The sequence below is a fragment of the Sus scrofa genome, chromosome 18 (genome assembly GCF_054392235.1).
Source record: "Sus scrofa isolate SSC_HxYL_T2T_F1_AM1 chromosome 18, Sscrofa_HxYL_maternal_Yorkshire_Landrace_v2.0, whole genome shotgun sequence".
Lineage (NCBI taxonomy): Eukaryota > Metazoa > Chordata > Mammalia > Artiodactyla > Suidae > Sus > Sus scrofa.
In genome coordinates this window covers 12,808,142-12,835,373 of record NC_139400.1, presented here as the reverse complement: position 1 = coordinate 12,835,373, position 27,232 = coordinate 12,808,142, and the positions used below count along the sequence as shown (strand labels likewise).

The window sequence follows — 27,232 nt, the reverse complement described above, 5'->3', positions numbered from 1 at the left end:
TGACAATCCTCTTCCTCCGTTCAGAGACTTCCAGAAGTTTTCCCACCATTGCCCAAGCGGTGCTGCCTCTTGTCCCCAGCTGGTGCATCCTGATGCCAGGCCAGCCCACTGCCGTCTCTTCTCACCTCACTGCTGACAGCGGCTCTTGAGGGTCAGAGCTGCCCTCGCTTCTCCGGGCTGGGAACCATGCAGGGGCCGCCCAGTTCCCCAGTTCAAGCCAAGGTTCCTGTAACGACCGGAAAGCCCTGCGTGAGCGGCCTTCACCTTGGCTGTGCCGTCTGCCTGACCACCCTTCCTTCCTGCCCCCCAGGTCTCTGCTTCAGCATCGCTCTCTCAAGGGTCCACACCGCCCGCCCGCCTTGCTGATAGGCAGCCTCCCCCCGTTCCTGATGTGCCCCACCCGAGCTTCCCTCTCCCCAGAGCGTTTCTCACCGTCCAGTATGTTACGTCATTTTCTTCTTACACCTGTTTTATTTTTGTCACCGCTGCTTGGGTATCAGCCAGCTAGTCTCAGGATCTCCGGCTGATTCGTTTCCCGATGTCTCCTGGTGCCTCGTACGGTGCCCGGTACAAAGCGCTCAGGAGGGTCTTTGTTAAAGGGGTGGATGAAGACTGATCGCCTTCCGGCACGGAATCTCTGCTCGCTTCTGCTGGACCGATCACAGGGCCCTTACCCCACTTCTCCCGATTTCTTTTGAAGTTGAAAGAATTCAGAAACTGGAATGCTGAGCCTCCTGCGTGGCTGCTTTGCAAGTGTCTGCAAATGGATCCTCTTCCTTGCGGGAGCTCATGTGTTGTTGAGTTGAATCAGGCTCTTCCTTCAGACAGCAGTCGAGACAAAATAGTTGCCAGGGAGGCAGTAGAATTTACTTTTGTAGGACCTGCTTGAGATGCATAATAGTTAGCATTTGTAATGTGTTGTCTGAGTTTAAAAATCCGTATGAATTAGGAGTTCCCGTCGTGGTGCAGTGGTGAACGAATCCGACCAGGAACCATGAGGTTGCGAGTTCGATCCCTGGCCTTGCTCAGTGGATTAAGAATCCGGCGTTGCCGTGAGCTGTGGTGTAGGTCGCAGACGTGGCTCGGATCCCACGTTGCTGTGGCTGTGGTGTAGGCCGGCGGTTACAGCTTCGATTAGACCCCTAGCCTGGGAACCTCCATGTGCCGTGAGTGTGACCCTAGAAAAGACAAAAAGACCGAAAAAAAAAATCAGTATGAATTAAATTTTCTATGTCTGTTTCTGCTGACCCTGTGTGTGTGTGTGTTTATCAGAGAAAGTCATCCCGTTAGGGAAAATGCAAATCTTTGAGAAGAAAAGATTCTTATAAATAGAGCAGTAGCAATAAGTTGGTTTTGATTAGAAATTTGCATTTTACCTAATTTTTAAGTTAAGGGGAGGAAAAAGATCACATCGTCTTTTTCCCACAGTACCTGTGCTCCTCTCTTTCTCTGGCAGGTAGAAAGTCAAATCAGAGTGTTTTTCAACCTGGACATCTTTAGAAGGAAACTGAAGTTCCCAGACCAAAATGCACAGATTTGGGCAGAAACAAAATGTTCCTGGATTCTGTAATTTATTTGAAACTGCCCGAGGCTCTGTGGCTACCTGCGACATTCGTTTTTATGATAATAAAGTCAGAGCTGTCTGCACTTGGGATGGAATTAGAACAGGGAGCTGGAACCTTTAGGTCTGACCCTGACATGCCTTTCTCTGTCCGTCTACACCCTGGCCTGGCAGGGCTGCCCTCCAGAACCTGTCTCACGTCTGCAGTGAAACCTTTTTTTTTTTTTTGGCTTTTTAGGCCACACCTGTGGCCTATACAAGTTCCCAGGCTAGGGGTCGAATCGGAGCTGCAGCTGCCAGCCCACATCACAGCCACAGCCATGCCAGATTCGAGCTGAGTCTGTGACCTACAGCACAGCTCACAGCAACGCCAGATCCTTAACCCACTGAGCGGGCCCAGGGATGGAACCCGTGTCCTCATGGTTCTTAACCCACTCAGCCACAATGGGAACTCCTGCAGCGAGCCTTGGATTCAAGACTCCTTGAAGCAATTATGCGAAATAAAGATTTGCAGTTTCGTTTTCTATGGCCAGACGGGGTGGGGTCGTGGATAGATGCTGTGTGTTCTCTTATGCCCTGACCCAACAGGGCTGAGCTGTTTCACCACTTTGTGGGTGGAAGGGGAGAGCCGTCACACCAGACCCTCCGTTTGGAGTAGGTCTGTGTCACAGGCAGTGATCTGAACGGGTCATCGGGGACCTGCAGGCAAGCTCATCTTTCATCTAAAGACACACTAATAAGCACGTGCAGTTCCTTATTTGTCAGCCGGGGCAGAGTGCAGGCAATTAGATAAAGATAATGCAGCAGATAATAAGGAGGTGCATAGCCCTGGACTTTGGCTCTCTGACCACCGGATTTAAAGTAGCCAGAGTGCCTCAGAACACGTAAGGCCAAAATCTGCCCCCCAGATCTCCCCAAAGTATGATTTCTGCGGTAATGACGTGCAGAATAGGACGGTGGGTTAATGTGCCAGACTTGCAAAACTGGACAGCCTACTTCAAGTCTAGAGAGAGAGGGGTGGATGGTGCACTTGAGAAGCCACCTCACACCCCTCCCCCTGTCTGGCTGTCTGCACCTGAGAGGCCCAGGGAGCCCTGGACCCTGCAGAGCCACCGGCAGAATGGCCCTGGCAGGGGATCCACCCCCAGGGCCCGCCGTCCCCCTCGCTGGCTCTGAGCCTCAGGTGTGCAATTGCAGGTGCTCAGGGATGATCCCAGAGCCACCACATCAGCCTCGACTGTGGGAGCACGGTCATCCAGTGGTCCAGGACACACAATTGTCCCGAGGAGGAGGGAGGCCACGGGGTATGTGGGTGGGGGTCGGGGGAGGGCGCCTCGGGGAGGACAGCAGCCTGGCATGCAGACTCGGGGTTCTGGGAGCCGGGGCAGGGGATGGGATCCAGGAAGGTCATATGTCTCGGGGGCGGGGGGAAGCATCCTGTGAGCACTATGTCCACCTTAACTGACCCGTAGAAGCCAGACCCCAGGCCTCGTTTGAATTTGTTGTGATTTTTCAGGCTGCTTCCTGAGTGATGAGTTCCTGATTGGAGCCTCCAGAGCTTGAGCCTCTCTTTAAAGCAATTACACCTTTATTTTTTTCTGGCTGTATCCATGGAAGGTTCTAGTTCAGGGATCCAACCTGTGCCACAGCAGTGACAACACCAGAACCATAACCTGCTGAGCCACCAAGGACCTCCAGCCATTGTGCTTTGAGAATATTTTACTTGGAGTTCCTGCTGTGGCATAGTGGGTGAAGACTCTAACTGCAGCTGCTCAGGTCGCTGTGGAGGTGTGGCTTCGATCACAGGTTAAAGGATCTGGCATTGATGCAGCTGCAGCATAGGCCACAGCTGCGGCTCGGATTTGGTCCCTGGCCCAGGAACTGCCATGTGCCCCAGGTACAACCAGAAAAAAAATTTTTTTTAATAAAAGAAAATCTTTCACTTGTCTGTACCATTTCATATGAGAAAGGGACGTTGGTATTACTGAGTTCTGGAACAGCGGCTCAAACATCCCAGAAACGCACAGATACTAACTAGCAGGCTTTTGTCATGACCTGTTCTTGCTGTGGTTCGTGAAAGCCCTGCACGGAAGGCCAGTTGTGTGTCCACCCGACACCGTGATCGCCGGACACAGGGCTGGGCTGTCTCTGATGGTCCGCATCATGGGCAGGGTACCACAGGAGGTGGGCAGCCTGCCACGGTGGCTGGGCTGGCCCAGGACCCAGACCGCCTGGGCTTGGACTCTGACTCTGCTTACCCCTTCCTCATCATTTAGCCTTACACAGTTCCTTTTACTGTTTTTTGGACTTCAGCCTCCTCCTTTATAAAATGAGGGGCCAAGCGATGCTATTATTCTCATTGGCTTATTGAGCAGTTAGAGTTCCCGCATGTAAAACACTTGGATCGCGGATGAGCCCAAGCTTATCCTAAAGTCCTTGCTGCAAGATGTAGTTGCTCCGGGAAGGAAGGAGGCAGGGCCTGGCTGTGCCCTGAGGCGAAGCGTCTTGGGGCTGGAACTGGGAGGGAAGGGAGTGTGATAAACCCCAGGGGTCGCATAGGCGTCGACTCCAGCTGTGATGCCATGTTTTTATAACTTACCTGTGACTTTGATGAGTGGTTTGGTCATGGGAGCTGGCCTGAGTGGTTCCGTGGTTTTAGGTCCTCCTAATTCTTTTTTTTTTTTTAATTTGTCTTTTTAGGGCTGTACCCGCAGCATATGGAGGTTCCCAGACTAGGGGTCTAATTGGAGCTGTTGCTGCGACGTACGCCACAGCTGCAGCCACGCAGGATCTGAGCCGCGTCTGTGACCTACACCATAGCTCATGGCAACGCCGGATCCTTAACCCACTGAGCGAGGCCAGGGATCGAACCCGCAGCCTCATGGTTCCTAGTCATATTGGTTTTCGCTGCACCACGACAGGAACTCCAGGTCCTCCTAATTCTGATGCCAGAATTAATCAGAGTTTATCAGGCTTCCCTCGAGGTGGGCTTGTAGCCTTCACCCTCCTGCCTGACTTTGAGGCAGGAAACCTGGAGATTTGGAACCAGAGGTTCTGGGTCAGACGTCCCTCCTGAGAGGAGAACAGACCAGGAAGGGCAGTAGGTTCTGGGAGATTCATCCCTAGGGTGTGTCATCTTGACAAAGACCAGAACTCGCCAAGGATGTTCCCGGGGACCCTCTGGAGCCTGAAGCCTTAAAACTAAGCTAGGAAAACAGGGTGGCGGGGCGGGGGGGGCATGTAAAACATGGCTTCTCTTGGAGTCCATTCTGTGATTGCAATTTTGAAATATTACACGTGGTGAGTGCTTAGTAAATAACATTTCGCCAGTTGTGGGCAGAGTAAGTCCAACCAGGAGACACTGAAAATATTACTGAGGAGCTGGCTGCGAGGGGAAGGGGAAGCCAAGGCCCGGGGGGTTTGACTTGAGGATTTATTATTCAAGAACAGGCTGGCAAGCACACCATATGAAACACAGTGAAAGAAGGTGTGGACTCGGTGGAGCTGTTTAGGAAAACAGTGGGAAATTCGACCGCTATGGAAAGGGTGCTGGCCAGAAACGGACGTATTGAACCCCACTTCTCATTCTCTTCCTCTTAAATTTCGCTTTAACCTAATGCCTGGCTTTGAATCACCTCTGACTCTATTAGCCGTGATGTCGGCAAATTTTCTTTCCATTTTGGAACATTCCAGAAGCCTCCCCACTCACTCGGGCACCAGAAACAGATGGATGGAGACCTGGGTGTCTCGTCAGATGGTCTGCTCAGAAGGCAGATGTTCCTTTGAAGTGGCTTCTGTGACTTTATGAGGCTGGAGAAGGCTCTGCTTCACCCCCAGCAAGGGAGAGGGGACAGCCATCAACAGTGAGAGAGGGTATTTAGAGTCAGTGGCACCTTGGTGGCATTTCTCCTGGAGAAGAGACCAAGGAAGGTGGCGTAGTTCTTCCACTCTCGGGTTTATCTAGTCAAATGATGGCCTGTCTCTGTCTGTCTGTCTGTCTCTCCCCCCACCCACCTATCTGTCTCTCACAGACACACACACACACACACACACACACACACACACACGCACACACAGGAATGCCCTACACAGTGATTAGCCCAAGCGGTAGATGCCGCACCTTTGAAAGCAGGACTTGCCAGGCCCTTGATCTGGATGTTCCTCTTGGAGGCTCAGAAGCCTCGAGCTCACAGACTAAGGTTTCCCCCGACCCCCCCCGGGGCCCAGAACTCACCACACCTGCCGGCTTTCCCAGGACTCAGGTCGTGGTGCGAGGTCAGGGTGTGGACCACACATCAAGGTGCCGAATCTCTCCTGGACGTGGGCAGCAGCCCCCTGAGCTCACCAGGGCATGGGCCAGAAGGTGCAAGATCCCCAGACACGTGAGAGAGAGAGGGGCGGGGGACGTGGAGGCTTTGCCCAAGGGACACAGCCTCGGTGAGTTCTCTACACGCAGAAACACTCCAATGCCGACTCAGAGGAGCAGTGAAAGCCTGGGAAAGGGATCATGGGAGTTCCCATTATGGCTCAGTGGGTTAAGGACCTGACGTTGTCTCTTTGAGGATGTGGGTTCAATCCCTGGCCCTGCTCAGTGGGTTAAGGATCTGGTGTTGCCATGAGCTGTGTGTAGGTCACAGACGTGGCTCAGATCTGGTGCTGCTGTGGCTGGGGTGTAAGCTGGCCCCTTCGGCTCCAATTCAACCCCTCACCTGGGAACCTCCATATGCCTCAGGTGCGGCCCTAAAGAAAAGAAATAAGCAGGCATCAGGTCTCATGAAATACTCGTTGGTCAACCCTGGTGCCTAAATCATCCTGAGGTTGGCTCGTGGGCCTCGGCAGTTCCGAGTCTGCCCGCTGACCACGCACCTCACGGAGGCTGATGGGCGGTGGGTGTATCTTACTAAGTCAGGAGGACCTAGCATGTCTCTGGGCACCTGACTTGCTCTCTGAGTCAGTGTTGCTCAAAGCTCAGTGCCTTCCAAGCTCCTGTGTTTCCAGCCTCTCAAGGAAGCACATGTCAGGCTACTTCGAGAGCAGAAACGCATGGCAGGAATATGAAAGGAAGTTGCCGATTAACCCAGCTCAACCGAGAGGCAAGATGCAGATTTCAGTGAAGCCAGGCCAGAATGAGAAGGGGAAATCTCTGTCCAATTTTGGAAAAGCTCCTGATAGCTCTGAAAGCCTTGCGTTGGGGAAAAGTGTAGCCCATATTTTTTTTTTTTGTCTTTTTTTTTCTTTTTTGTTGTTGTTGTTGTTATTGTTGCTATTTCTTGGGCTGCTCCCGCGGCATATGGAGGTTCCCAGGCTAGGGGTTGAATCGGAGCTGTAGCCGCCGGCCTACGCCAGAGCCACAGCAACGCGGGATCCGAGCCGCGTCTGCAACCTACACCACAGCTCACGGCAACGCCGGATCGTTAACCCACTGAGCAAGCGCAGGGACCGAACCCGCAACCTCATGGTTCCTAGTCGGATTCGTTAACCACTGTGCCACGACGGGAACTCCCCCATATTTTTTTAATGACATGATTCTAGTTCAGTGTTGAGAAGTCAGAGCACATTTGCTTGTTGGGAATAATCAGCAGCTCCTGGCATTTTTCCTGGTCTTTGTGGCTCCAAGACTGGCCTGGTCTCACTTTCATTGAGTTCAAATAAAATCTGTTGACGAGTAAGATATAAAATTTCACTTAAAAATAAAATTATGGGAGTTCCTACTGTGGCTCGGCGGAAATGAATCATACTAGCCACCATGAGGACGTAGGTTCGATCCCTGGCCTCACTCAGTGGGTTAAGGACCCAGCATTGCCATGAACTGTGGTGTAGGTCGCAGACGCGGCTTGAATCTGGGTTGCTATGGCTGTGGTATAGGCTGGATTCAACCCCTAGCCTGGGTATGCCTCCGTATGCTGTGGGTGCGGCCCTTAAAAAGACCAAAATAAATAAATAAATAATAAGTTTTAAAAAATTATGAAAAACCTAACTTAATCTAATTCTTTTACCATCCGTAAGTGTGCGTGTATTTAACTGTTAGCTTTGCAGTTCCTTGGAAGTAAGATCGGGTGCTTGTTAGAGAGCTTAGGAGACGCTATGCAGATGCACGTGCCAAGCTGCCTTGAAATGTCTGCTCATGCAGAAAAGAGTTCATGGCCAAGAAGTTTGGGAAACATTGAACTCTTTTATTTGAGGTGTTCTTGATTTACAGTTTCAGGGGTACAGCAAAGGGATTCAGTTACACATCTACATATATGTATCTATCTATCTATCCTTTCTCTCTCTCTCTCTCTCTCTTTTTTTTTCTTTTTGTCTCTTAGGACTGTACCTGCAGCATATGGAGGTTCCCAGGCTAGGGGTTGAATCAGAGCTGTAGCTGCCGGCCTATGCCAGAGCCACAGCAGCGCAGGATCTGAGCCGAGTCTGCAACCTACACCACAGCTCACGGCAACGCCGGATCCTTAACCCACTGAGTAAGGGCAGAGATCGAACCCACAACCTCCTGGTTCCTAGTCGGATTCGTTAACCACTGCACCACGACAGGAACTCCGTGAATTCTTAAGATTATCGTATTTGCTTTAAATAAAAGCTTTGCAGTGAAATGAGCATGTGGAGTAGGCGTGTCTATGGCAGGATGTCTCCCTCGTTTACGGCGGTTTGTGGAATGGCAGTATTTGGGGTCCCAGAATGCGTCCCCTCCCCGCGTCCGCAGGAGGAGGAAATCTGCGGCTCCTGCTGCCTTGGCCTCACATCCAAGTTATCAGACGATACACGCTTGTCTGTGACCCCAGCCTTTTCCCAGAGCTGCTCTAACACACACCCCAAACTGGGAGGCTTCGACCCACAGGCGTGTGTGGAATCACCGTTTTGGAGGCAGAAGTCCAGCATCCTGGTGATCGCAGACCACCCTCCTCTGAAACCCGTGGGGCTGGGGGGGGGGACCTGTCCACATTGTTCCAGCTTCTGGGGGGCCCGGCGTTCCTTGGCTTGTGGCCGCCTCGTTGTCGCATTTTCTCTGTGGGTCCCTTCCCTTCGTCTCCGGACTCCAGGATATGGGACCTAGGGCCACTGGACCCCAGCGTGCCTTGAACTAATGACCTCTGCAACAACCCTCTTGTTAAGCAGGGACACAGCCTGGGGTGGGGACCGCATACCTTTTTAGGGAACCCAATTCAACGGGTAACTCTGACTTCCTGATGATTTTCTCAAAGGAGGTAGCCTTTTGGTTATTCTAAACTGTTTGGAGGGTCACTCCCTGTCTTGTTGGAGTTTTAAGGGCCAATGATTTGTCACTTACGTTTGACTCATCTGGTCCGTATCGTGGATCTGTTAGTCAATCATTATTGCCGTTGGATTGGTGCTTGCTGTTCTGGGTGAGTTTTCGTTTGGGGAAAGCAATGGGGGGAGGAAGAGAGGAAACTGAATTTTTTTTTAGTTAGAAAAGCCAAAATGAGGCGTTCCCCTCATGGCTCAGTGGTTGACGAATCCAACTAGGAACGATGGGGTTGCAGGTTCGATCCCTGGCCTTGCTCAGTGGGTTAAGGATCCGGCGATGCCATGAGCTGTGGTGTAGGTCACAGACGCGGCTCGGATCCCGCATTGCTGTGGCTCTGGCATAGGCTGGCGGGTACAGCTCCGATTCGACCCCTAGCCTGGGAACCTCCATATGCCGCGGGAGCAGCCCTGGGAATGGCAAAAAAAAAAAAAAAAAAAAAAAAAAAAAGAAAAAAAAGAAAGAAAAGCCAAAATGATAAGATATTGAGGTATTTTTTTCATTGTGCTCATGTATGTATATGGTCACGGTCAAGGCTGAATGGCTTAAACAGGCAAGGGATCTTCGTGGGTTAGTTAGTGTCATTGGACTCCAGAGAATGGCACCCGGACTGTCCAAACCCAGAGGTGTCTAAACCGTTCCTTTTTTTCCCGCAGACGGCCCTCTTCATCCGCGGGCTTCTCTAGGTCCTGTTCTAGGATGCTGTGTGCCCTGTGGGTCTGGGAACCACAACTGCTAATTATATGATGGAGAAACCGCAGGACCTCCACACCTGTCTCTGTCCTCCTGTTCCAAGGCCTGGCAAATAAGGCCCTGGCAGGATCCCTGTTGGCAGAGGAGGCCTTACTGCTTGCTATTCCTTATTTCTTCTTTCAACCCCACAGAGATTGCCAACATGAGTAGCAGGGAAATTAGAAAATAGAAGTAGGGAGTGGCAGAGTTCCTGTTGTGGCTCAGAGGGTTGGGAACGTGACATAGTGTCCATGAGGATGCGGGTTCAATCCCTGGCCTCACTCCTTGGGTTAAGGATCCAGCATGTCTGTGAGCTGTGAGCATGGGTCACAGATGTGGCTCAGATCCCATGTGGCTGTGGCTGGGGTGTAGGCCAGCAGCTACAGCTCCAATTCGGCCCCTAGCCCAGGAGCTTCCGTATGCCGCAGGTGCAGCCCTAAAAAATATAGTTAAAAGTGAGGCGTTTCTAGACGGCACTAGAAAACCTGTGTGTATGCCGAGCTGTCAGAACACGCAGGTGTCTAGAACCTGATGCTCCGACGGTAACCAAACACCTTATCCATGCCTAGCTCCAGGGCTGGCGTCCTGGGGGCCAGGATGTTGGCCTCATGGTTTTCCCTCCAGCCCCTCGAGCGTGGGGCGCGGGCTCCCCAGGGGTGAGGGGAGGAGCCAGATGTGTACGGAGCAGTCACGTGAGCAAGGTTCCTAGGACGCTGCTCCAAACCTGCCTGTCCCAAACCTGCATTCACACCTGTGACTGGTGATGGCCAGTGTCGCCCCTGCTTTTAGCCCCGATGCTGAGTGGAAGCACTGGGGACTCGGGTGAGAACGGTGTGGAGAGGTTCTCAGGGCTGCAGGGAGCTGTTCTGACTTGCTTCCGGCCAGCACCGCCCGTGCCTCTCCCTGGGGGCTGGGCCATGTCATCGCTGTCCCTTTGGGAGCAATCGCAGTGTCCCCACCCGAGTTTCTGACACTGTGAACAGGCGGGTAGCGGTTTCTCTGCTGAGCTCCACTTTTCCTTCTTCCCTTTATAGACCCCTTTTTATGGCCCCCCTTCCTGAAATCCCACCCCCAGTCTGGGTTGAACGTCCCTGCGACAGGCTCCCAGATGTCGTCTGTACACAGCTGTAGGAGCACGTATCACGCACACCACAGAGGAAATTGCTACCTTCTCTGTCTTTTCCCCTGGAATTGGAGCTCGTGGAGGTCAAGGGCCAAGCCTGTGCTCCAGGCCTCCGTGGGGTCCAGCCCGGGGCTGGCGATGTGGTCACGACTCAGAACTCATGCATCCACCCTGCTTGTCACGCTATGCTCATCGCTTCACCAGTCAACAGTCCAGCAGGGGAAACGCGGACCTAAATGGCTAATTCCGGGGGCTGACCGTGGAGAAGAGGCAGGAGGGGTGCAGCCGCCTGGTCCCCGGGGGCCCCCGCTGCGGTCGCTTCTCCATTATTCATCATTTCCGTCCCAGACACCTCCCCGCGTGCCGCGCTCCGTTGGAAAGACAGGAGGCTATTTTTAAGATGTGTCCTTTCCAAAAGCAAGGGCCCCGTCTCCCTCGGGCTTTCTGGCTCCTTCCCAGCCGTGGGTAAAATCTCTGTTTTTAGGGAGAGAGGGGAGTGTTTCCCGGGAAGAAATGCAAATGTCACAGGCTATTAAAAGCAGCGTCGCCTCTGCTGCTCTTTCCGCTGCCATCCATCCAGGGACTCGGCGGCCACCCTGAGGGATGTTTTCTTGTTGCAAGTCTGCTTTTCCAAGATGCCCCGTTTCTGCCTTCAGCTGGGCCTCGACTGTCATCTGAGTGCCCTGGCTGGCTGGGGCGGCCCCTGGGTCCTGCGTCTCAGCTGCCTGGCCCCTGAGCCTTCCAGCACCCCATGCGGTCTTGCCTCCGCGCCAGGCACACAGGCTCACCCCTGGCCCCTCTGTTCCTCGCCATTTCATGACAAAGCCTAGACGTCCTTCAAGGCAGCCCGGTGTCACATTCCCTGTGCTGCGTGTGGACGTGGGGACAGGGCCATCAGAGGTCCCTTCCTTGCTGCCCAGGACACCACTCTGTACAGTCAGCACAGAACAAGGGGCGTCACCATGATTTGTGCACATACTGGCGTCGCCGCCAGGTCCGAGCCCCTTCAAGACAAGGGCGTGTCTTTTCTTTTTTCTTTTTTTTTTTTTTTTTGGTCTTTTTGTCTTTTTTGTTGTTGTTGTCTTGTTGTTGTTGTCTTGGGCCGCTCCCGCGGCATATGGAGGTTCCCAGGCTAGGGGTCGAATCGGAGCTACAGCTGCCGGCCTACGCCAGAGCCACAGCAATGCGGGATCCGAGCCGCATCTGCAACCTACACCACAGCTCACGGCAACGCCGGATCGTTAACCCACTGAGCAAGGGCAGGGACTGAACCCGCAACCTCATGGTTCCTAGTTGGATTCGTTAACCACTGCGCCACGACGGGAACTCCAGGGCGTGTCTTTTCTTTCTGGAGCAGCTCGTGCTTGAAGCGCAGCACAGATAAAATCCATGTGTGAAGTAGGCAGAACATGTGATTAGCGAGAGGTACCCCTTTCTCTGGGTTATGTCTGAAGTTTCAGCACCTGTGTGTTTTCTGAAACAGGCAGAGCCGTCCATATGACGAGCAGAGGAGTAGGTAAAACTGACTCCCATCACTGGTCTGGTCCAGGGCCCGGGGAACTTTGTTCTTCCCCAAGGACTGCATGTGAGGCCTCTCTCCGGGCTTGTGATGGAGCCAGCCTTGGTCACATGCCCCCAGACTGGGAACCGGTCATGTCTCGCTTGCAGCATGAGCCCGCCCTGTCAACGGGAGAGGGACCAGTGGTGGGGGCGGGGGGGGGGGGCGCATCAGGATGAAGGGTCCTTGGAACTTGCCAGCTCCTTGGGGTCATTCTGCATCTTCCTCACAGAATCCCTGCCCCTCAGGTCCTGTGCTCCTGCTCTTGGCTCCCAAAGGTGGTCTCACGGGCCTGTCTTGCATCCTGGATGTGTGACGGGGCCTGGGTCTGGTCCCTGCGACAACTGTCCCTCTCCCTTCAGCCGTAGCTCCTGGTGTGTGTGTAGCTGTGAGGCCTGTCACCAGCGCCACTGACAGCAAGCCTGGGAGAAGGCGGAAACAAATGAGAAGAGAGGAGGCGAGGAGGCTGTGAGGCTGCGAAAAATGCTCAGTTTCCAGGATCCCATTCCTGAGACGTTCCTTGATTGAGAAAAAACCGCGAGGGGCCCAGGGGAGACAAAACCGGCAGTAAAACGCAGCCCCTCCTACCCCCTCCCCTCGCTGCCTGGGGAAGGGCAGGCAGGCCCCCCGAGTTCCGGGAATTAACCCCTTACTCCACGGGCCCCCTTCCCCTCTGCTGACTAGTATCTGTAAGAGCGTTGGCACTCGAGCATGATGGGCGTGGGTACCAGTTAGGACCCGGTCAGTGGGGTGAGCAAAATAAGCCTGCCTGTCCCCATGCAGCCCCCACAGTTCCTCCGAGAGGCACTGCCCTGCTGCCCCCGGGCCTCAGATGGGGCTGGCTCCGGAGTCAGGCCAAGCTCTGCTCGGGGAGCAGCAGGGCCCCGGGCTGGGGGTCTCCTCCAGTCAAGCTGGCATGAGGGCTTCAGAATGGGGGAGCGTATCCTGGGTACCCCTGCTTGTCCCCCTGGCCCACCCTGGGAAGGGTCTCCAGCAGGACCCGGATGGAACCGTCTTTGATGATGGAGGTATTGTCCACCTGTGCTGTCGGGACCAGTGGCCAGTGTGGCTGCTGAGCACTTGGGCTGTGGTTTGTGCCACTGAATTTTCACATTTTATTTCATCGTCACCTATTTATGTTTAGACGGCCCTGGGTGGCCGGTGGCTGCCGTATTGGACAGTGTAGGCTGTGGGGTCAGGCTGAGAAATCTGTATGCAGGTAAGCAATAGGAAGACGTGCTGATGTGGGTTTTATTTGTTTGAAAACCCCTATAGGAGTCACTTTACAGGTACAAGGAGTTCAGTCGGTGGGTCTTCATCAAAGAAATAGTCCTTGCCTTCATGGTGTACACGTTGCCTTGCCTTATTACTATCTGATAGCATGTGCAAAGGGCCTGTGCTCAAAAGAGGAGAGACGCTGAATTCTTTTTTTTTTTTAATGATTATTTATTTATTTGGCCACCCCTTGGCACATGGGGTTCCCGGGCAAGGGATCAGATTTTGCCTCATTGCAGCTGCGGGTACTTAACCCACTGTGCCTGGCCAGGTATTGAACCTGCATCCCTGAGCTCCAGAGACACCACAGATTCCATTGCGCCACAGCAGGGACTCTGAGACTCTTAATTCTGTCTCGGGCGCATCAGGGATTGTTTTGGGAGGCTCGAGTGCATGTGCTCGTTCCTCCCAGGTGAGCAGGCGATGACCGTGGGAGGGAGGAGGCTGTCCCCGGCTGAGGCGGCAGCCCCTTCAAGGGCCCAGGCCCTCGAAAGAGGCTCAGGGCACCCACGCACGCAGGTGGACCTAAAGAGGGGTGTTGCGTCGACGGGGCGAAGTGATGGGAAAGGACTGGGAGAGGGGGTCGTGGGGCTCACACCCGAGGTCACCCTTTTCAGGGTGATGGGAAGCCGTGGGACACTGGATGTGGACACGTGGCAGGGTCCCCTGTAGTTCATTTAAGAAACTGTTCCGCGTTCAGCCTGGAGAATGGCCCGGGGATGCTCGGTTGAGGGAGAGGGGACATTTGGAGGGAATCAGCCAGGAGATCTTGCCCAGACGGCCTTGGTGGCCTCCTCGGAAAGTGTGGAAGTCGAGCAGCAGATGGAAGCCGTCGCAAGCACAGGTCACCTCTGGTTGCGCCAAGGGTGTCTGTTGTTTCGTTTCGGCTTCAGGGTTTCCCAAATAGCAGGTCACACCGGAAAGAAGGGGACAAGGCGAGAGGGGTTTTGAGGCTGAGGGGACCTGGCAGACGTTGGTGAGGAATGAGACGTGAAAGGAGAGCTGAACGTTCGTGTTCCCCCAGATTCTAAGTTCAAGCCCCCCCCACCCCTCCTCCCGCCGCCCCGCAATGTGGTGGTATTCGGAGATGGACCACTGGCAGATAATTCGGGTTAGATGAGGCCGGGACGGTGGGGCCCTTGGGATGAGATTTTCGTCTTTAGAAGAGAGGCTTCTTCCTCTCCCGCTGCCACGTGAGGACACTGCACAAAGGAGGCCGTTGCCAGCCAGGAAGAGGGTTCCTGCCAGGCCCGGCCGTGGGCACCGTGGCCAGTTGCATGTCCAGCCTCTGGACCCACGAGGAGAGGAAGCCTGCTGTTTAAGCCGCCCCGCCCATGGTGATTTGTCCTCGTGGCCTCATCGGACAGACACCGTCAGGAAAAGGGAGTGTGGCATCGGTGCTGAGAGAGGGACGGAGCCAGTGGAGCCAGTGGAGGAGGCAAGAGTAATGGGTTTGGGGTATAAAGAGCCCGATGTGGGGAAAGACCAGGAAGGGAGACGTTTGCATTTTGACACCATTACTCTCTTGGTGACATCTGAAGCTGTGCCGCTGAGGAGGTGGCCCCGGGAGAAGTGGGTCGAGAGGACGGCAGGTGAACACACTCAGGATCCTGCAAGGTGTTCAAGGCATCAGGGGACTTCCCGCTATGGCGCAAGGAGATCGAGACATCTCTGGAGCACTGGGACACAGGTTCGAACCCTGGCCTGGCACAGCGGGTTAAGGATCTGGCATTGCTGCAGCTGTGGCATAGGTCGAAACTCCCCCTCAGAGGTGATCCCTGGCCCAGTGACTCCATGTGCTGCGGGGTGGCTCAAAAGGAAAAAAAGGGGGGGGCATCAGGCAGGGCAGGAGCGGCTAAAAAGAAGGGGAGGGAAGGCCATCGTGGAGCCCAAGGACAGTCAGCTCCTTAGATGAGAAGGCATCGCGCCCGCAAGTCCCGTGAAGGCAGGAAACGCCCTGGGGATTCGGCAAGTGGGCATTATTGGTGTCCACGGCCAGACTGGTTTTAGGAGCACAGGTGCGGGGGAGGTCGCCATGGCTGGCACAAGGAGGGTACATCACACACTGGAAAATGAACGGGAATGACAAAAACCTGAGGCATGAAGTCAGCCCAGACTGAGAGAGCTCTGGAGTTTCTTGCAAAATCCTGGAAGGGCCGTCCTCGGGCATGGTGGCAGCTCCCGGGGCAGCCTGCAGATGCCCGGAAGATGCCATCCAATGAAGGACGGGATGGAGGACCCTGGGTGGTACAGAGGGCCTCCTCAGCCCCAGGGGTGCTCTGATGCCAGACTCTCGACAGTTGGAAGGTTAGTCAGTTACCCCCAGGGCCTCAATGCACCACTTTAGTCTTACTGGAAATTAACCTGTGAGTCTTGTCAAATAACAAAGAATTGGGGTCTTCCCTGCACTTACACAAAAGTGCACACACCCCTCTTTTAAGGGACAACAAAAATCAGCCACAGCAAGTCTGGAGACCCCTAAGCACCTCAGAGCTGACGGTCCTGTGCTAAGTTCTAGGGGACAGACCTTAGCATAGGACCTGTGTAAGGCCTGTGCTGTGGCCAAGGGTCAAGAGTTGGACTGCAGAACAGGTGCCAGGTAGGAGCCGTATTTGAGGGATGGTTACCTAAAGTCAAATCCTAAATTATTTCCATATTCTGCATTGAAAACATGCATAGTTTATTTATTTAGTTTTTGTCTTTTTGTCTTTTCTAGGGCCGCACGCACGGCACATGGAGGTTCCCAGGCTAGGGGCTGAATCGGAGCTGTAGCCACCAGCCTACGCCACAGCCACAGCAACACGGGATCTGAGTTGCATCTGCGACCTACACGACAGCTCACGGCAACGCCGGATCCTTAACCCACTGAGCGAGGCCAGGGATCGAACCCGCAACCTCGTGGTTCCTAGTCAGATTCGTTAACCGCTGAGCCACGACAGGAACGCCTGCATAGTTTATTTTTGATACATCTTGAAATAAAAATAAAACTGTAACAATAGAGAACTTGATGATTAACTTACTTGCTTTTTCCTCTGTTATGACAATTTTAAGAGTTAATAACTGGGCCCCAGAATCTGAGGGAAAAAAATACAGTTTTTGGAAATATTCAAATGATATTTATGAAAGTATTTGTCCTGTTATTTATATTTTAAATGCTTACTTTGGAACTCAGGGTAGTATTTTGTTTTTAAAACACTGAAACCTGGTTGACAGCTGGCTTTTCACAGACCACTGGTTATTTTCTTTACTTTTAATAATCCTTTATTTCATCATAAATAAATGTTCCTGTATTTGCTAGAGTCAGATGAATTAATCAAGTCAGCAGTTACTTGATTCCTCCTTAAAGAGGCCTTAAAAAAAAAAAAAAAGAAACATGGCTTTGCAAAATTCCAAGTAATTTGGCGGACTTAAAAAAAAAATCAGTTTTGTCGGGAGTACCCTTTGTGGCTCAGCGATAACGAATCCAAATAATATCTGTGAAGACGTAGGTTCAATCCTTTGGCCTGGCTCAGTGGGTGAAGGATCTGGTGTTGCCATGAACTGTGGTGCAGGTCGCAGATGCAGCTTGGATCCTGTGTTGCTGTGGCTGTGGTGTAGGCCGGCTGCTACAAAAACTAAACAAGTAAATAAACTCTGCATGATTTGGAATGGATCTATTCATTTATGAGCTTTCTCCTCATTTACACAGAGGTCCTGGAAAACTTTTAGGTGTTTTATGTGGTCAGGAGGTAGATGTGTTAGATCTGACTCACATGCTTTCCATTTTTCCTTCAACGCTTCTGTTTGCTTCTCTAAGATTTATTTTTCCCGAACGGCATATTCAGTTGCTGAGGTCATGCAAAATTCTTCAAGAAAATAACCGAGTCAGTTTTCTTTATGAAAATCCGTTTTAAGCAAGAATGGCCCTCCGTTTAACAGAAAACCGAAATTGGTAGCATGGGGCATTCTTTCTTCGAATAGCTGGGTCAATCGAGGGACCGGCCGACTGTATTTGTGATGTTCGCTCCGACCCTCTCTAAGGAGGTGGATTATCCGTGGACTCATCTCTGAAAATCGCGAATGAGCTGTGGCTTATTGAGGTCCTGGCATGCTATTGATGGCCCTTATTCTTTCACAACGCCTTTAAACCACCCTCGCTGAGCTAATGGAGGTGCCACCTTGGGAGGATTGCGCATAAAGCGACACAAGAACCGCATAGTGTAAGATGGTAGCTCCTCCCACACGTGCCTGTGTGCGTGCGTGTTATTTTTTGCTGACACCGTTTCCGTGATCAGGTGATGCCTTTCCACGGGAGAGGCTGAACTAGAGCAAACTAACCATCGGAATCAGAGTTTGCCAGGATGATCCCGAACAAGTGAGTTATGTACACTGCTGGTATTCACGGGCCCCTGAGATGGACCTGGGGTTGCTGGCACAAAGGAGAGAGGGAAAGATGCGTCATTTGCCTTCTCTGTGTGCCAGCATTTCAATACATTCTCTTACCCTAGCCTCATCATAACCCAGTGTGGCGGGGCTTCTTCTCCTTTTTACAGAGATGGAAACTGGGTCTTAGATTAAGCGACCTGCCCAAGGCTTCCAGGTAGTGAGAGGGAGAAGCACAGTGAGAACCCAGAACTTTCTGATTTTATTTTATTTTTTTGTCTTTTTGCCATTTCTTGGACCGCTCCCATGGCATATGGAGGTTCCCAGGCTAGGGGTCTAATCAGAGCTGTAGCCACCGGTCTGCGCCACAGCAATTTGGGATCTGAGCCGCGTCTGCAACCTACACCACAGCTCACGGCAACGCCGGATCCTTAACCCACTGAGCAAGGCCAGGGATTGAACCCGCAACCTTCTGGTTCCTAGTCGGATTCGTTAACCCCTGAGACACAACGGGAACTCTGGAGAACTTTCTGATTTTAAAAGCCTTGTTTCTTCCCCTCCCCTGGTTCCCACGTCAGAATGGCACATCTTCATCCTTCAGCTCCATCGGCATCGTCTTCATCAAACGGCGACTGGGGCACTACGTTTATGGAGATTTACAAACATATATGAAAGTAGAAGGCATGACATCATAAACCCCGCTGTGTAACTCTTGGTCAAAATTGCTGCACCCATTTCACAGCCGGGAATATTGAGGCTAATCCGAGATGTCATGTCATTTCCACGGAAACTAGGTCCTTGCCTTGATGGTCCTGGTTCGTTTCGTTTTGTGCGAAGCCTTTACACAAACAGTGCCCTAGAATGTCTTCCTGCAAGAGGGTAGGAAGGTCCCTCTCTCATTAGTGAAATGCAGATTATTGAGGAGCGGGTGGGGTGGAGGGGGTCGGGGAGGTGCTGGAGTCGTCTTGGGTCAGCTTCCCTGGGTATCTCAAGGAAATCCAGCCAATGAAATTAGCCTAGAAATCTCAATCCCTCGAAAACAGAAAAATCAGCCGTGTTAAGGAAACACCTATAATCTCAGTAGCTTAAATTTTGCATCTGGGCACCCCGTGTGCGTGCTGATGTGGGCGTTCAGACTAGGCGTGTGTACTTTGAAGGTGTGGACAGCAGAGGGCAGAGTTTACTGAGTAGCTTCTGTTTTCCAGGCTTTGCAACAGTGCCGGGAGGCTTGAGGAGGAACGCAGCAGGGGATCAAACACTGCTCCTTAGGCCAGAAGGGAGAATGTGTCCTGGGAGGGAAAGCTGGCCAGACGGGCAGGGCTTGGATCAGGTTCCGGCTCTGAGAGTGCCCCTTCAGTTCCATCATCATTTCAGGATTTTTCCTGAGGGGGGCTTGTCTTTGGAGAGTTGAATGCCTGTCACTGAGGTTTGTTTTGTGATAAACAAAACCCCTGTCCAGAAGCCTGGCCCCCTGACTGTGCTCACGGCAGGTGGGGATGGGGTGCTGGGCTGAGCTGATCCAGGTGTTTTGAAAAACCTCCTGGGCATCACTGCATACCTGACAGAATGCCAGGTGGGGTCTGACCCTGTTGAGTCCTGAGAAAGCTGTCTGGTTGTGCATGTGTGACATGTGGGTCTGTCTGTCTTCCAGGCTTACAACAGGCTAGTGGTTTTGAAATACTACAGCAGGCGTTGGGAGAGGACGGGGCGTGGCCTAACCAGAGTTATCAGCTATCCATAGGCTCCTGCTACCAGATAGAGTGGTTTTTTCCCCACTGTCCACCAAGGGTGGTTGGGCTGTACTGAGTCTGACATTCAGAAGCATAGCCTGTAAGCTGTGCCTGCCTACCTTCGGGCTGGTCCCAGCACCATGCTCATGTGCTCAGGGGCGTAGGTTTGATCCCCTGGTGGCGGATCACGGCGGATGGATAAACTTGATTGTCTGAAGCTACACGAACCCTGACTCTGGGCTGCGCCGTCTGCAAGTGCTGTGCTCAGGGGATCCTGGGCTTGGAGGGCTGGGGCCCCTCAATCACACAGGCCCCGCCGGCGACGGGCCTGATGACCAGGAGGAGCACAAGCAGTGTCTGTCCCCCCTCCTGACAACCCTCCTGCTTCCAGCTTGTCACTTGTCCTGTCTACAGCCTGGTACTCTGTGCTCTCCGCAGGTTAGTTCTTGGCTTCAAATTTCCCCACATCCCTTAGACCGAAGTTCCTGGTATGACACAAGGATCCTCAGAAGAAACTGGTATTCATGGATGCGAAAAGTTATTTAATTTCTTTGTGGCCACCCCTGTGGCATGGGGAAGTTCCTGGGCCAGGGATGGAACCCATGCCACAGCTGTAACCAGAACCATGGCAGTAACAACGCCAGATCCTTAACCCATTCGGCCACTAGAGAACTCCTATTATTTAATTTTAAAATATTTTATTATCATTTCTCTCGAGGGCCGCACCTGTGGCATATGGAGGGTTCCCAGGCTAGGGGTCGAATCAGTGATGTAGCCGCCAGTCTACACCACAGCCACAGCAGTGCCAGATCCCGAGCTGCACCGTGACATGCATCACAGCTCACAGCAACGGGAGATCCTTAACCCACTGAATGAGGCCAGGGATCTAACCTGCATCCTCATGGATACTAGTTGGGTTTGTTACTGCTGAGCCACAACGGGAACTCCAAAAATATGTTATTATTTTCACAATAAACCAATCCTACACCGATTTGATCAAGTCAAATTTTCTTAATAAAAAGTTCAATTGATTTTTTTTTCTTCCTCACAGAACTTAAGCTGATTCTAAATCAAGGTAGCAATTCCCTGGGGCGGGGGGGGGGAACTAGAGGAGTAAACAAAAAAAGGCATATCTGCGCTTATACTTTTATAAAAATGCACATAAATAGATGGGGGGGTTGTATATACCCAGCAGCAGCCAGTGGCAGTCTTGGAGGAAAGAGGATAGGAAAGATGACGGTTATTTTTTTTATGATCTGTACCGTGTGAGTTGTGAGGTTTGCAAATATTAATGAATGAATGAAATAAGGTAAGAACAAATTCTGTGGATGCGTAAAAGACCGAGGTAAACAGGACAGTCATGAAGGGGATTTCTGTCTAACTAGATGCCAAGCCTTATTCCAATGACTGAGGTCATTGTGATTGCTGTGCCTCACAGGTGTTGGGGGACAGACTGCCCAGACCAAGGGGCAGAACAGAAATGGCCACACAACTCACTCAAACATGAATCCACTTAATCCTTACAACCATCCCTGAATGCTTTAGGAAAACTGAAGAAGGAAAGGTTAAAAGCCCAACATATGTATGAGTAATTGGCAAAGAGAGGAGTTGTCACACATTGGTAGGAAATGTTATTTAATAAATATAAATCGTTTATTGATCTAGAAAAAACATAATCAGTTGCCTTTCTCATTTTATAGAAAAAAAAAACCCATGAGGATTAAAGAATAAAATTTTTGGAATTCCCTGGTGGCTCAGCAGGTTAAGGACTCAGAGTCATCACTGCCAGGGCAAGGGTGCAATCTCTGGCCCCAGAACTTCTGCATTCCATGGGTGCAGCCAAAAGGAGCAGTAAAATTTTTCGTAAACTTTAGGAGAAAATATGAAACATCTTTATAGGAATTAGAGCATGGAAGGATGTCTTACACAACACAAAAATGTACAAGTGATAAAGGAAAAAAATAAATATTTTTCTATAGGCAGAAAATTGACAAAACAAGCCGCAGACTAGATGAACACATAGCTGCACATATAACTGATATAGAATTAGCGTCCATAACATTTAAATCCTTAGGAATCAGTAAATAATAGATAAATAAACTAATAGGAAAAGACAAAAGCTATCAGTGGGTACACTCCAAATTTGGAAACCAGAATGACCAATAAACTTCCCTAAAGAGTTCCAGTCACGCTGGCAGTCAGTAAAATGCAAATAAAAATTTATGAGGCCCAGGTGAGATTTCAAAAATGTAAAGCATCTAAAATTGTTATAATTTGGAGGAAAATGAATTCATACATATTGTTTGTCATAGAAAAGTAGGTACAGCTATCCATGAAAGCAATTTAGAATTGTCTCTAATTAGAATTCTCTTTAATAAGAGTGGAAGCTGTTTATATGCTGTACCCTACAATTCTCCCTCTAGATATAGTCCCTAGAGTAGACTGACATGTGAAAGTGAGGATTGATGCATAGAAGTATTTATTTAACAGAAGACAAAACAATTTAATATTTATAAATAGGGAACAAGTAAGTCATGGTAGTATATTCACGATTAAAATACTACACAGCAATCAAATGAATGAACTAGATATTTTGATTTACTATGGATATGCCCAAAATACCCCTTTGCATGGTGACAAAGATTATAGGTGTGGAATGATACCATCTAGGTCAAATTTGAGCCACACAAAACAGTTATTGTTTCTTGTTGCTGATGTATGAAGATAAAGTAAAAAAAAAAAGATAAAAAGTATAATAATGCAGGATGAAAACATGCACACCAACTCCAAGCTCAGGTTATTGGGAAAGGAGAAGGAAGGAACCTTGTGGCCAGTTCTGGGCCTCAACTGTTTCATAAGGTTTTAGTTTTAAAGATATTATTGTAAGTACAACCAAGTGATAGCATGTTAAACCATGAATGTGCTGTATTCTGTATATGAAATATAATTTCATATTTCATACTTTTTAAAGAGTGAAGGGGAGTTTTAGAAGAAATATAGTCATATTCATGTCAAGTACCATTGGTTTCAATGGAAAGAGGGACATGTCTCTAGTTGAGGATGGTGTGTGTGCAGAGGACCAGTATGAAGTGTGGGGAATGCCCTTGACCTGGAGGCCCTCCTGAAGCAGCCTCAGTACTTGAGACACTGACCAGAGCCTCTCAATGCATCAACCTGCCAGAGCATCATTTCCCCCTTCAGGTTATTGGGGACAGGTTTGCTGTATGCATAAGGGCCTCATATAGTGGCTCTCCAAGGGCCTGATACTGAAAAGAAAGCAGCCAAACAGGGAAGGGAGGGTCAAGAGCCAGGAACTGGGCGAGTTCCACCTCATCGTGTAATTAGAGAGTGGCCATGAGCATATATGTTCTTGAAAAGAAATGCAAACTTAGAAATACATATGTTAGAATGGATAGCCCTATCTGAGCCCACTCTCCCCTGGCTGTGGCAAATAATTCTAATGCCCCCTTCCTAACTTAAATTTAGTGCATAGATGATAAAACTTGTATGCATACACCATCCCCCCAATTCAATATAGGTGAAATAAAATAATGTGTAGTAAAGTAACATGTTAGGTGTTCAGACCCTAAATGGCAGTGTCCTGCTACAGCATTCATGGCGACAATGAGGAAATCAAAGCTTATGCCTGCTTATAAAGAATAAAACTGGGTTGAAAACAAAGAAGATCTGAAATTGAAATAAACTGGGAAAAGCGAGTCCCAATTTCTTCCTAAAACAGATAATACAGATGAACCCTAGAATTCGCAAGTGTCAGGATAAGTCATGATAGCCTTGTTTTATTTGTATGAGAAAAGAAGAGGAGAAGCATTATCCATTGAAGTAAAGAAAGGCTGCAGCCCAGGATGGGTTGTAAGTCGTCAGAGTGGAGAACGTGGGGGCTGTGAGAATCTCGGTGCTGGTTCAGGGCTTATTTTTCAGTGTGATGTCAAACCAGCGTCTTCTGTGATTATGACATGTATGGGAGGGGAGGCCATCTCCGCTTGTCAAGGCACACATTCCGTCTTCGGTATGTAACAAGGCCTTGGAGACAGCATCCTTTGCTCCTCAATGCGGAACACATGGTGGATTGGAAAAAGAACCAGAAAGAGAGAAGGTGTGTAATAAAGGACCCAGAGTTCCTGCTGTGGCTCAGTGGTTTAAGAACCCAACTCGTATCCAGAGGATGCAGTTCAATCCCTGGCCTCGCTCAGTGGGTGAAGGACCTGGCATTGCTATGGGCTATGGCGTAAGTTGCAGACATGGCTGGGATCTGGTGTGGCTGGGGTGTAGATTGGTGGCTGCGGCTCCAATTCAACCTCTAGCCAGGGAGCTTCCATATGCCATGGGTGTGGCCCTGGGAAAAAAAAAAAGAAAAAAGAAAGAAACCCAAAGGACCCTATCAGGAAAAGACTGAAAAACAAGAGACACCTTCCTTCCCGGGAAATAATTTCAATATGTAATTTTCACAATGTAGATTTATCATTGGGTTATAACTTTTAAGCACATGGGAAACACTATAAAATTTTCTTTTTTTTGGCTGCACCCACGACATATGGAAGTTCCCGGGCCAGGTATCGAACCCTCACCACTACAGAGACGACACTGGATCCCCAACCCACTGTGCCATAGCAGGAACTCCTCTTTGTAAATGACCTTCTTAACAGAATTTATTGAGACTACTTTTCCTGTGCTTTTATTGAAAATACCTTTGGTTCTGAGATGTTCATGTGTAACCAAGACGTTTTAAAATCACTTTGGATTGTTCCGCTGTGTCGTAACAGGGCCTCCAAACCCAAACCACCCACTCTGTTGGTTCTGCAACAATATACTAACTAGACATAATGTTGACGACAAGGGAACCAGCTTCCTTTTCCATAAGTAGCTTGTTCAGTTCCTTTATTTCCTTGTAAAATCACTCAGTATCACCATGCACTGAAGTACCACTGATTTATCCTTGCTGTGGGTGGACCCCGTGAGCCACACAGCTTCTCAGGTGCACAGACGGTAGCCTCCTGGCCTGCACTCGAAATGCCAGCGGAGTCTTGCCCTCCTTGTGATGACTGAAAAAGCTCCTCATTTCAAAAATGCCTTTTCATTTGCTGAATATTTAATTTTTCTCCAGGAGTTGTTTTTATTTCATCAGCTGGGCAGTAACCACATGAGAGCAAAGGCCAGGTGATGGATCTCCTTTAAAAGCACCTGCTGAGAATAGGATAAATGCTCTGGGAAAAGGATGTAGGGAAAATGATGAAAGAATAAATTCTGGGAGTGCCTTTGTGGTGCCTTGGGTTAAGGATTTCCATTGTTACTGCAGGGGCTCAGGTCACTGCCGGGATGTGGGTTTGATCCCTGGCCTGGAAACCTCCACATGCCCTGGGTGTAGACCAAAAGAAAAAAAAAAGAAAGAAAAAAAAAAGAAATTCTTTCTTCCTTATGTTATGCTGTAATTCTCTTCAACTGAGGGGTATGTGCAGGCACACACACACACACACACACACACACACACACACACACATTTTTTTAGACTTCATTAAACCTGCATACATCTTCCACCCTAAAGACAGAGCAAGACTCCAAAATGTAAGAAAGATTTAAAATTCTCTTAGATTCTGAGCAAGATGGGGGCAAAGTCAAGCTGCTGAATTATTCCCCAAAGCTCATTTAGTGACAAAGTTGTAGGTTGGTTAGGCTTGTTAAAGCTGCAGCAAAGTGCTTAGTTGAGGAATTACAAAAATTAGAAACCAGTGTAGGATATAAATTAAGACTATCTGGAGGCTAGAAAGATTTGGGGATTTTTTTTTTTTTTTTTTTGGTTGTTGTTAAAATATCCAGCCAACTCCTGAAAAATAATGAGTGGTTGCTATAGCAACCGTGCTTTCGCACGACACACGGAAGAACATGAAAAGGACTGGAATCAAAGGAAGCCACCTGGCTTTCAACTTTAATTTTGGAGAAAGAAATTCACCAAAAATGATTTCTAAAACAAACTCTATTTTATTTTCCTTTTAAAATTACTTTAGAGCGGGAAAAAAAAAGCGTTGTCTTTCTCTTTTAAAATTCAAAACCCTACCTCGAATTCCCAAGGAGATGAAAACATTTTCTTTCCATGTCAGAGTGCCCTGCCCTCCCTCCACACCTTCATAGGCATCTCCACGAAATTGCTTCTGAAGCGGTTTTGAGGATTGCTGTCCTCGAAGGCCAGCTAACAGGTTTTCCTTGGGCACCTGCTCTCTGCTCCGCAGCTGCTCTTGAAGGAGATGCAGCCCATGGCCTTGCTCTCAAGGGTTCCTGTCCACTTGGCTCAATATCAACAGCTCTTGGGAACCTGTGGAGAAAATTTAAATAGAAGTCAGCAAATGGAGAGGAGGAGTTATTAAAGGCAGAAAGGATATGCCTTCGAAAAGAAGGCTCCCAAGAAAGGGAAACAACCCAAGGGCCCATCAACATGGATGAAGCAGAGGAGCGGATGAAGAAGACGTGGTACTCCGTGGAATGGTACCCCATACACGACGGAATATGACTCAGCCAGAAAGAGAAAGGCAAAGGTCATGTGTCATCACTTATATGTGGAATCTGAAATAGGACACGAATGAGCAGACTCAGACGGAGCGAACAGACTTGTGGTTGCCAAGGGGGATGGTGGGGAGGGATCAGCGGATGTGAACTCGTGTCTAAGGATGGATAAATACCAAGGTCCTACAGGAGAGCAGAGGGAACTACAGTCAATAGCCTGTGATCCACCAGAAGAAAAGCATATAAAAAAGTGTATATATATATACTTTATATATATATATATATATATATATATATATATATATATATATATATATGTGTGTATGTATGGATAACGGAGCCACTCTGCTGTACCGCAGGAATTCACACAACATTGTAAATCAACTATACTTCAGTAAAATTAAAAAAAAAAAAGAAAGGAAGGCTCAAAGTGAGGGGGCAAGGCAGAGCCTGAATTCTCCATTGGCAGGAATTTGGACACAGTTAGCGGGGTGATTGCAGGATGAGGAGAGGGTGGTACCCAGGAAAAGGTATCAGACTGGAGGGGGCATGGGACGTGACTTCAGGGTCGGGAGACAGGCAAGGGGACTTGGGGACAGCCGCAGCTTCTCTGACTCTGGGTGGGCTTGGGAGCCCCCTGCCCCTCTGAGCTGGCCCTGGAGATCCTGCGGTGCTGCCCCCTGCCCTGCAACCCCCCCCACCCCGCTTCCTTCCACGTTCAGACCCCCCAGTCAACCTCCAGACTCTCTCAGGGAAGTTTGTTTCACTGTCATCGGAGCCAGGGGCAGGGCCATGCTTGAGGAATAATTCAGGGTCCCAGGAACTGGACGGGGCAGCCACAGTGGGTGGGGTCTGAAAGGCATCAGATTCAAAGTGGGAGGGGGCACAGGGAAGCCACCAGGGATGGTAAAGGGTCCGGGGTCTCCTGCACCCCAGGTGGGCGGGACTAGGGAGCTCTGTCATTAGGGGCCAGAGGGAGGAGGGGTGCAGGCAGGGGGGCGGCCCTGGAGGAGGGGGCTGGAGCCTGAACACCTGCCTTCTGTGGCTCCCGCCAACAGCCCTCAGCTTCTATCCATCATGTCATGTCCCCTTGAAGCGGGGCAGCGAGGTCGGCTGG

At 50.3% G+C, this 27,232-nt stretch overlaps 1 protein-coding gene and 1 long non-coding RNA gene across 4 annotated transcripts in view; both read left to right on the top strand.

Moving 5' to 3' along the window:
- The window catches only part of DPP6 (dipeptidyl peptidase like 6), a 1,001,611-nt gene that overhangs the window by 254,310 nt on the left and 720,069 nt on the right, over window positions 1–27,232 (top strand). The window lies entirely within an intron of this gene.
- Window positions 9,231–21,540, top strand: LOC146394871 (uncharacterized). The gene is made up of 2 exons (XR_014833481.1): window positions 9,231–9,782; window positions 18,326–21,540. It is a non-coding gene; the product is annotated as an uncharacterized LOC146394871 (long non-coding RNA).